Source organism: Vulpes vulpes, chromosome 1 (genome assembly GCF_048418805.1).
Source record: "Vulpes vulpes isolate BD-2025 chromosome 1, VulVul3, whole genome shotgun sequence".
Taxonomy (NCBI): Eukaryota; Metazoa; Chordata; class Mammalia; order Carnivora; family Canidae; genus Vulpes; species Vulpes vulpes.
In genome coordinates this window covers 26,404,287-26,413,442 of record NC_132780.1, presented here as the reverse complement: position 1 = coordinate 26,413,442, position 9,156 = coordinate 26,404,287, and the positions used below count along the sequence as shown (strand labels likewise).

The 9,156-nt window shown below is 55.0% G+C and overlaps 1 long non-coding RNA gene across 1 annotated transcript; it reads right to left on the bottom strand.

Annotated features, from left to right (window-relative positions):
• Positions 1 to 5,863: 5,863 nt before the first annotated feature.
• Positions 5,864 to 7,360, bottom strand: LOC140595207 (uncharacterized). The gene is made up of 2 exons (XR_011996694.1): positions 7,147 to 7,360; positions 5,864 to 7,040 (listed from the first exon to the last, which is right to left on the bottom strand). It is a non-coding gene; the product is annotated as an uncharacterized lncRNA (long non-coding RNA).
• Between the last annotated feature and the right edge of the window lie 1,796 nt (positions 7,361 to 9,156).

The window sequence follows — 9,156 nt, the reverse complement described above, 5'->3', positions numbered from 1 at the left end:
CACAGGCCAACGCTGAACGTAGCACTGTCCTAAAAGATGTTCTCAAGGTGAGTGAGGCTCCTCATAGACTTGCTGAAGAATTCATTACTGTAATTTCAGTTTCTCTGATCTTTATCACTCCGATCTGTATTGTTAGTCCACCCACGGCAAGCCCAGCACTGGATAAAAGCCCCAAATAACTTTCAGAACTCCAAGCAAGTCCACAACCAGCTCTTTTATAGGACCAGGTTCATGCCATTCGCAAAAGGCTGCCCGGGGCCATCGCAAGGGCTCTTCCTACACTGGTAGACTGAAATGAAATTCAGGCATACCCCCAAAAGTCTGCCAAATATGTTCACGATTATTGCAGCAGACTGCCAATTGTTTTTAAAGAAAATTCTGGACTCCCTGTAAACGTTGGCTACACCAGGGTGGCCTTTAATTCAATGTTTATAAATTATTTAAAGAGAGATCAAGCTCTGTTAGTCAAGAGGACCTGCAGGCATAGGAAACTAGGTTCACCCCGATCTTGGCCTTGTAGTTTACCGGTGAGCGTGCACCCCACAAGATGATTCCAAAGAAGGCCACCTAAAATCATACATCTCTGCAACTGCAACCGGTGGAAACTCCCTACTGGACTCTGTCATTGCTGTAGACAGCCTGGCCAGGGGAAGAAGGGCGGCGGAAGATTGGAAAGGTCTAGATGATTATGGCTTTCCAAGAACCAAGGATCAGACTGGCCCCAAAGGCCAGGGGGTCCCCTGGAAACGTTCCCTGTGCTACCATTACAGAGTCTGAGGGAAGCCCCTCCCCGGAACGAGGATGAATGCCGTACAACCCTCATCGACACCTGATGTACGGGTGGAGAATGTATTGTGAGAGCCCTAATAAAGTGGCCCGAGTGAGAGGCGCCGAGAAACCAGTGGTCAGGGAACGCTGGTATTTGTAGCGGTGGGAAATATTTGTAGCCGGTTGGGAATGATCTCACGGAGACAGAAGATCTGAGACAGTAGAGGAAGTGAGAGGAGACAGGACCAGGATGCCCAGCCAGGAACCATGTGCTAGGAGGAGAGAAGGAAAGTGAGCTGCCCCAGGAGAGGAGACGGAGGTGGGTGGGGAAGAATCAAGCACTGAGGATCCTGCGATGAGTGGATGAGGGAAAGAGAAACTCACCGGCGGGGAGCACAGGGCAGGTGACAATGGAGAGGGGTCTGAGTGGAGGAAAGGGATACAAAATAATCTGATTCGGGACCAGGCAAACTGTCCCGGTGAGATAACCCCAGGGTGGCATGCAGGGTTGCTGGAACAGGTGCGATGTCCCCTTCCGTCCTGCACCCCGTTGGCAGGCCAGGCTCCTGGCGAGGCCCCCAGGCCCTGCTCCACCTGTCTCCATCCCCCCAGGCCTCCGGCGCCCGATGGAGCCGACTCTGACACGTGCTTGCAGAGCTCTCTGTGGGGCCCACTGGGTTCCTCACCCCTATCTTCCTGGCCCACTGCCGCCCTTTTCTCACAGACGACATAGGAAGATCCCTGAGCAGACGCAATGCGAATGAGCGTGTGACCCTCACATAAGAAAACCAGAGCTCCGTGGTCTCAGCTTCTACTGGCGTTATGTTTATTAGGAAGGATTTATGCACTGCCAGCAGGTGTACAAGAAAGTGTTTGAGGATGGAAGTGGTTTGCACGGTCCATGAAATTCCGAGTTTGTCAAGGCCTTAGTCCAGAGTTCTTAGAGGAAAAAGACACTCACCTGCAATGGGTAATTTCACAAAATTCCTAAACGCTGTCACAGACGTGCCGAGGGACTCCGACCACGCACGAGGGACCTGGCCTCCTTCCTTGCATCAAGCTGTGGAAATGGAGGATCGTTTTCTTGGGCCACATCATGCATTTGCAGCACGGAGCACTGGTACCAGGAGAGAGGGGACCACAGAGCTCACAATCATTGTCGTAGTCAGCAGTCAGCAGGCCAGCACTTCACGAACATAGAGATTGGCTCCAATTCCTTAAAATACTGTTTTTATTTTTTTTTAAAGGGTATTTTAGGGGGCCCTGGGTGGCTCCATTGATGAAGCATCTGCCTTCAGCTCAGGTCATGATCCTGGGGTCCTGGGACAGAGTCCTGTGTCGGGCTCCCTGCTCAGTGGGGAGTCTGCTTCTGCCTCCCCCTCTGCTGCTCCCCCTTCCTGTGCTCTCTCTATGTCAAATAAATAAAATATTTTTTTCTAAAAAAAGAGTGTTTTATATAATTGTTTTTCTATGCTTTGATTTTGTCCCACAGGAGTTTGTACACCCATTTTACAGATGCAGAGGGTGGAAGGAGGACTTTCTCAAGGTCAAGGCAGACCCCCTGGGAGCAATGGGGAGCGGGACAATCATCGTGGGCTCACCATGGCAGGTTGCGGACATGTCTACCTCCCCCACTAGCCGGTGACCTCCCCGGGCAAGGACTGTCCCCATCTGTTCTTACAGCCCAGCACCTAACCTGAAGGTAGGAAGGACGCCCCTGGGGGCAGGGTTCCTGCAGCGTTTCTATCTTTCTCCTCCGGGCATCTGTCTGCCTTTCAGGGACCCAACCTCCCTCCTCTCCCGCGTCCCATCAGGCCCATCCAGCCAGCTTGGGGTTTTTTTTTTTTTTTTCTCTTGTGATTGTGATATAGTTCTGTGATTTTTATGATTCATTTTTATATTATTTATTTCTCTGCAGATGTAGAGAACTTTTCAACTCACTTCAAGAGCGTTCCTGGTTGCTGGCTGCCATAAGGTCCTCATCCGAGGATTCCAGCATCCGTGTCATCTTGGTGCTGGTGTCTGCCGACTGTCGCTTCTCATTCATGTTGTGGCTTTCCTTGTTCTTGGGGTGATGAGTGATTTTCCACTGTATCCCAGGCATTTGGGGTCTTAAGAGACTCTGGATCTTCTCCGGCCTTCTCTCTTTAGGAGGAAGTCCCTGTCGGGGTGCAGTATTTATGGCACCCCCCACCCGGGCCTCCTCCTTGTATGTAGTTAGGGAGGGATTCAGCTGGTTAGGGAGGGATTCGGCTCCCTCCTTGACCCACTGACGCCCTTCCTGAGAAAGTGGGGAGCAAACAGAGTGCATGAAAGGGAACAGGATGCTGCGCAGACCCACCTCCCCACAGCTTGCTCTGGCTCATCTGTGCTGAGAGAACAGAGAGGGTCATTCCCGCCGAGAGACCACCTGCTTTGGAAGACAGTCCTATAGCTACACCTGTAAGGAGCGTAAATCACATTTAATCCTCAGGTCTGTTATGAGTATTACCCGAGCTCAGCACAGTCCACGGATCCCGGTAGCTCATTAGAAAAGCAGATTTCAGGCCGTGCCCCAGACCCCGAGGATGAGACTCTGAAATTTAACGAGCTACCCAGAGGTTTCAGGTGTGTATTAAATCAGAACGCCCAGATCCAAAGTACTTACAAGCACAAGTGGAAAGCTAGTGACCTCGGTGATAATGTGCACTGCTGTTCCTTTTTCCTGCAGATGGTCCCCGCCTCAGACACCCAGACCTGGGGAGGCGTCTGCATTCCACCCGCCCTTACGGTGCAGAAGGCAGGCTGGCCTCCACTGCAGATGCCATGAGGGCATAATGGGCCGCTGCCCCTCACGTGTTATTTCAAGGGATGACAGCTTTATCCCATGTGGAATTTCTTCAAGAACAGCTTCTTTGAGGATGAGCTTTTACCTTTTTTTTTTTTTTTTGACCTCACATCCAAGAATGAGTGGAAAAGTACTTGCGCATCATGAGTCAGAATTCGTCAGACCCCAGAACACGGAAGAACGGATGTATCACCGTAAGGCCTCCCATGGAGGACCGACCACGCACAGTGAGAACCCAGTTACGCGTGCCCCACCCCAGCCCCTCCATCATCCTCCGATGCAAGAACAACTGTCAAGCAACATCCTTCCCATCTTTGTTACACAAAGAAATCTGCTTCACATTAAACTCTTTCTGAAAAGTGTTTTGAATTATCATAAAAAGGCTTTATGACGTGTGCAGAGTGAAGATTGCACAGAACACAGACAGCTCTGCCCTTGTGTACTCAATCCCCGTTTGCTCTTGCGCTTTGAAAACACGATGCAGGTATTTGGGAACGGGGGCCGGCGTGCCGGTCAGGGAAGTTCACACTTGGTTACCCTCTGGAGCTGGTGATCTTCACCCTCTCTTTCCTGCTCAGATGTTTGCAACAGTGTCAGATAAAAGTCAGAGTTCATGGGGCAAGAGAGGCCTCGGTGTCTGGGTGGTGAGGTTTTTGAACCCAGTGGGCAGATGTTAGCCCCACTTGGCGACCTCTGCACCTGCCCGTCGCCAGGGAACTTTTGGAAGGAAGACCGGAACAGCAGCTAGTCATAGCCCAGGTTGGGGTGAGCGGGTGAGCGTCCGCAGCTTTCCCCTGGAAGTAACGGGGAGGCCGCCGGGAGGAGCCTCGGGGCTGGGCTCCAGCCAGGGCGCCAGGAGGGCTGCGCGCCTGTGTCCCCGCCCCGTCCGCCCACAGCCTCCGTGAGCCTCCAGCAAGAGCATCCTGGCCGCCTCGCCAGCAAACCCTCGCCAGGCTTGCGGTGCTCTGGAGCGTGTACAGCTGACGCTTGTCTTTTTCTCCCCAAACCGAACGCTCATCGTCACACGGCAGCAGCTTGGAATCATTTCCTTTCGTTCCCTCCTCGGTGGTGTCCCAGCCGATACCACCCTCTGTGTGGAAGCTTCTCACCCACACGTCAAATTCCAACAAAGGCAGAGAGTGCTGCCCCCTTTAGCATCCGACTTGTTTTTGCAGGAGACAAGGACACGTCCCCTCTGTGTCTCGGGGGTCGGCCCCCACACCTGCTCTCTCCCAGGACACGGATGCTGTGTTTTAGCTTCTCGGCCCGATTCTCCCCTTGCGAAATGTCCTCTATATGCCTCCCGGGACTGGTCTACTTTTTCAAATGACAGTAGAGATAGGCTCTGGGCCTGGGGTGGCACGTCCATGCAAGCGAAGTGGGGGTAGGGTGGGGGGGGTAAAGGTGGGGAGTTCCTTGAGGAGGAGGCTGGACCTGTTTGTTAGGAAAAAGATGGGAGCGCAGCGGACTCTGATCTGGCTTCCTGTTCCTTTGCTTTGTGCGGGGGAAGGTTTTCCACTAACGTGTGCGCCCGTGAGCTCAGGGAGTGCATGTCCGGCGTGATCCCCAGGGCTGCCTCTAGGGGAAGGCCTGCTGTGCACACTCCAGGGCGATGGCTGCCTACCGTGTCACCCTGTGCTCGCAGGAGTGCCACCAGACACCAGCTCTGCCGGTAAAGAAGAGCGGGAGATGGCCCAGGCACGTGCCGCAGAACGAGGCCATGCCAAGTGGCCATCCCACCCAGGATCAGGCGCCAACGTTCCCGCTTCTGCCACCGATCATTCAAGCCGTGCAGGCTTCACTGTCCAGCAAAGCTCCTACACTGCCCCCAGTGAGTGCCCTCTGCGTGCACGCTCCAGGGCGGCAGCCACACACGGCCACCACGTAAGACATGCCAACCTCAGAGGGTAGCAGAGGGGCTCCCAGGGTGGGATGTGGGCCTTCTCTCCCGGGAACAGAAGAAGCACCGCGTCCTGGCAGCTCCTGACCAGGGCTTGGAAAAGCCAGGGCTCGAGCTCTATGTCCCCCACACATCATGTGATCGTGGTTCATGGAGAAGGAGGGGATCAGAGGGAGACTCATGTGCAACCCAGTTTAAAAATGTAAGAAATAAAGTGCATTTGCAATATTTCGATCTTTTGCTCGTTGTGAGACTGATACATGGATAAAAAGTATTGCAAATAAAATGAGTATCAATTGGTGTCAGAAGCCAAATATTAAATACAGGTAAGGAGTATAAATAAATAAATAAATAAATAAATAAATAAATAAATTTCTAAAACGCTTTACTGAGGCTGCAAATGTCACATCCCCAAAAGGTCACAAAGAACACTCCAGAAAACAGCTAAGGCAATCTGCATTCAGTTCTTCCGAGAGGAGGCAGACAGGTCGTGGGGGGCACAAAGGAAGGCCCGCTGTCCCGTGAGTCTGAGGCAGGGAGGGTTGGCCAGAGTATGACCCCCTGGAGATCGCCGCAGGGACGCTTCTTGATAGCAGGCACTATCTCCCCAGGGCACAGGGAGGGAAATGAGCCCACGTGCATGCCCCCCCTCCACCATCCAGGGAGGAACACCTTCTCGGACACCAGACATGGCAAGGAAACCGAGTCACACTGACAGTGGAGGGTGGGAGCAAGGACCCCTGTGGTCCTCGCAGCCTTCCTTCTGTAGCGAGCACCCCTGAAAACTAGCTGACAAGGGAAGACCTAGATCCTGCTTCTCCAGAAGAAACGGCAGCAAGGATCCCAGCCCACCTGCCTGTGCCCGTGACGGCGAGGCTGGAAGGGAGAGGTGCACGAGGACGTCTGCGGGAGGAGACGGTATTACAGGGAGGGAGGATTTCCTCATTCTCCCGCTTGTTCACCCTGCACCCGTGGGCCGGCCAAGCGCGGACGCCAGGACACCGCGCTGCTGAAAACCTGCCCCACGCTCATGGCCCATCGGAGAAATGGGGGAAACAACCTGTCAAGTAACTGATGCAAAGAAGTGTGAAGTTCCAGAGAGGACAGGAGCCAGGAGTGGGAGGGGGCTGTGTGGGGACCCAGGGTCGGGGGGTGACTGAGGCATGCCCGCGGCCACCCCTGCTGCCCCAGCTCCCGCCAAGCTGCAGCCGCGGGAGGGCAGGGGTGTCAGAGCGCTTGTTTAAGACCGCGGGAGTCCTCTGGAGTCCCGAGTGCGAGTGCGTGTGCCTGTGCGTGTGCAATCCCACATACCCCAGAGCTGGGTTCTCATGCTGAGATGCGTGCAGGGGCAGACCCTCCAAGGACAGTCCCCACTGCCTGCGTCCCTCCCGTCCCTTGTGACTCCAGACGCGGTGCCTTCAGCTGGGTGCGGGGGCTCATGAGAGCGTTTGGGGATTCCTCCGAGGTGTGAGCTCTCTGACGGAGGGTCGCCTGGCTCAGGAGGTCTTCGGGAAGAGACGCACTGCCTCCAGCAGGTGGTTGCAACTGTGAAGTGGCGGGAGCATGTGGAGGACCCGCCTGGTGGGTGCCGTCTCATGGGTCCCACCCGCCATCCCCTCACAACTCCCAATCCCCCAGGGCCCTCACACACATGCACTGCTCTGCGCCCCCGCAGCAAGACCGGGAGGTCCTCCTGGAGCATCTGTCGTGTTCACACCACCGCTGAGAAACATCGGCCGCGTCCCCGGTGCCCGAGAGGATGATCCCACTCCCTGATCGGCAGGACTTCCTGCAAACTGTCCTCCTGGCCTTCCATGTCCCTGGTGGCCCAGCTGCTCACCGCTCTCCTGGACGCTCTGGGCTCTGAGGCTCCCTGCCCATCTGCTGCCTTCCTTCCCGTCTCTCCTGCTCTGCCCGCCCCCGGCATCGCGCTCGTCCTATGCGGGTCCCAGCCGGGTGGCGCGGCCCTGCCTGTCATTCCTTCCGAGGAGCACAAACTTTCCCCCGGGCCAGGCGTATCCTGCTTTGCGTTATCTCCAACCGTACAGCCACTTCCCTATCTGCTTCCTGCCCTCTCCCCAGCCAAACATCTTTCTTTCTTCTTCCTGATTTTGAAGTTTCTGGCTTCTGAACCCTCGGGTTTGCTAGAAAGCGGACTTCCAGACGGCTGGGGGTGGGGGGGTGATAGTCGTATCTGGAATGTCTCTGGTTCCCTTCTCTGAGGAGCTCTCCCCACATTCCGTGTGCGTGAGCTCACCAAGCCCAGCGTTTCTGCACGCCAGGGGTGGAACAGGTGTTTACAGGAGGGCACCGGCCCTCGTCGTCTCGGCACCATGATGGGGTGAGTCACGCGACTGAAATAGAAGCTGCTAGGGCTGCAAACTTAGTTCTGTTTCCACTGAGTTGATTGGCAAGCACTTAACTGCTTTTTTTTTTTTTTTTCCACCACCACATGGACGTTTACACCACCCAGATAAGCCTGCTCCCAAATCTCCGGTGGCTCACCCACTGGCACCAGGATAAAAGCGGCGTTCTTTCCTCTGGTACAATAGGTCCCCGTGTGGTGTCCCCTTCATCGGTGACAGACCACTCTCCAGCTCCGGGAGGCCCTCGCCCCTGCCTGGAACGCTGTACTCCTGCCGAGCAGCTTGTGGGCCTCAGGGCTCACGGCTGCTGCTCCCGGACCCCTGCCCGTGCCTTGGGAGCGTTGCGAGCTTCAGTCGCTCCTCAAACCTCAGCTCAAATGCCAAGTGTGACCTTTCTCTCTGGGCCTATGCTCCTTTACTCCTGAGATCTTGGCATGTGGTTTCCAGAAAGCTGTAATCCTTTCTTTCCATGGCTTTTGTCATTAAGCTAAGACCAGAGAACATGCTCTTCCATCTGTATTTCCAGCTTGCATCATGTTCCACTACAGCTGTGTAACCAAGTACCCCAAACTCCATTGCTGGAAGCCACCATTTTATTTTGGTCATGATTCATGAGCCCCAGATTTGTGAAGAGAGGGGCCTCTTGGGGAGTCAGATGTCAACCTGGAAGCTCGATGGGCTGGCCGCTCATGACGGCTCACTCCCACGCCAGCAGGTGACAGGGGCTGTTGGGTGCCAGCTGAGCTGGGGCTGTGCACTCATGGCCTCTCTGGCACGGTGGCCTTGGGAAAACCAAACCACCCATGTGGAGGCTGGCTTCCCATCCAGCCAGGATCCTGAAGAACCAGACACCAGGCACGGCTCCGCCAACCTCAAGTGCAAGCCATACAGCATCACTTCCACATGTCTAAGCAGCCACAGCGGAGTCGTGAACAGCTCGGGTTCAAAGGTGGGCATTAGACTCTACCTCTGGATGGGGCAGCGTCATGCGCATCTTGCAGGAGAGCAGGTGGGACAGGAGCTGTGGTTGTAGCCTTGCTTGGAAAACACGACCTACGGGTGGTGTGGTACGCGTGCTTAGGAATTCTGCAGAGAAGGCATTGAATGACTGTCAGTGAGGAGTCACGTCTCTCCCCTTGGCACTCGGTGACAATGACTTTTAACTGTCCCTGGAGGCACTAGAACCTAGGGCTTGTTGCTGGACCCACCGTCCGGAGGTCCAGGTTCCTGTTATATAGGGAGACTTGCGGCCCCATTGGAGACTCAACAATTGGAGCCTGTGGCCTCATCAAAGG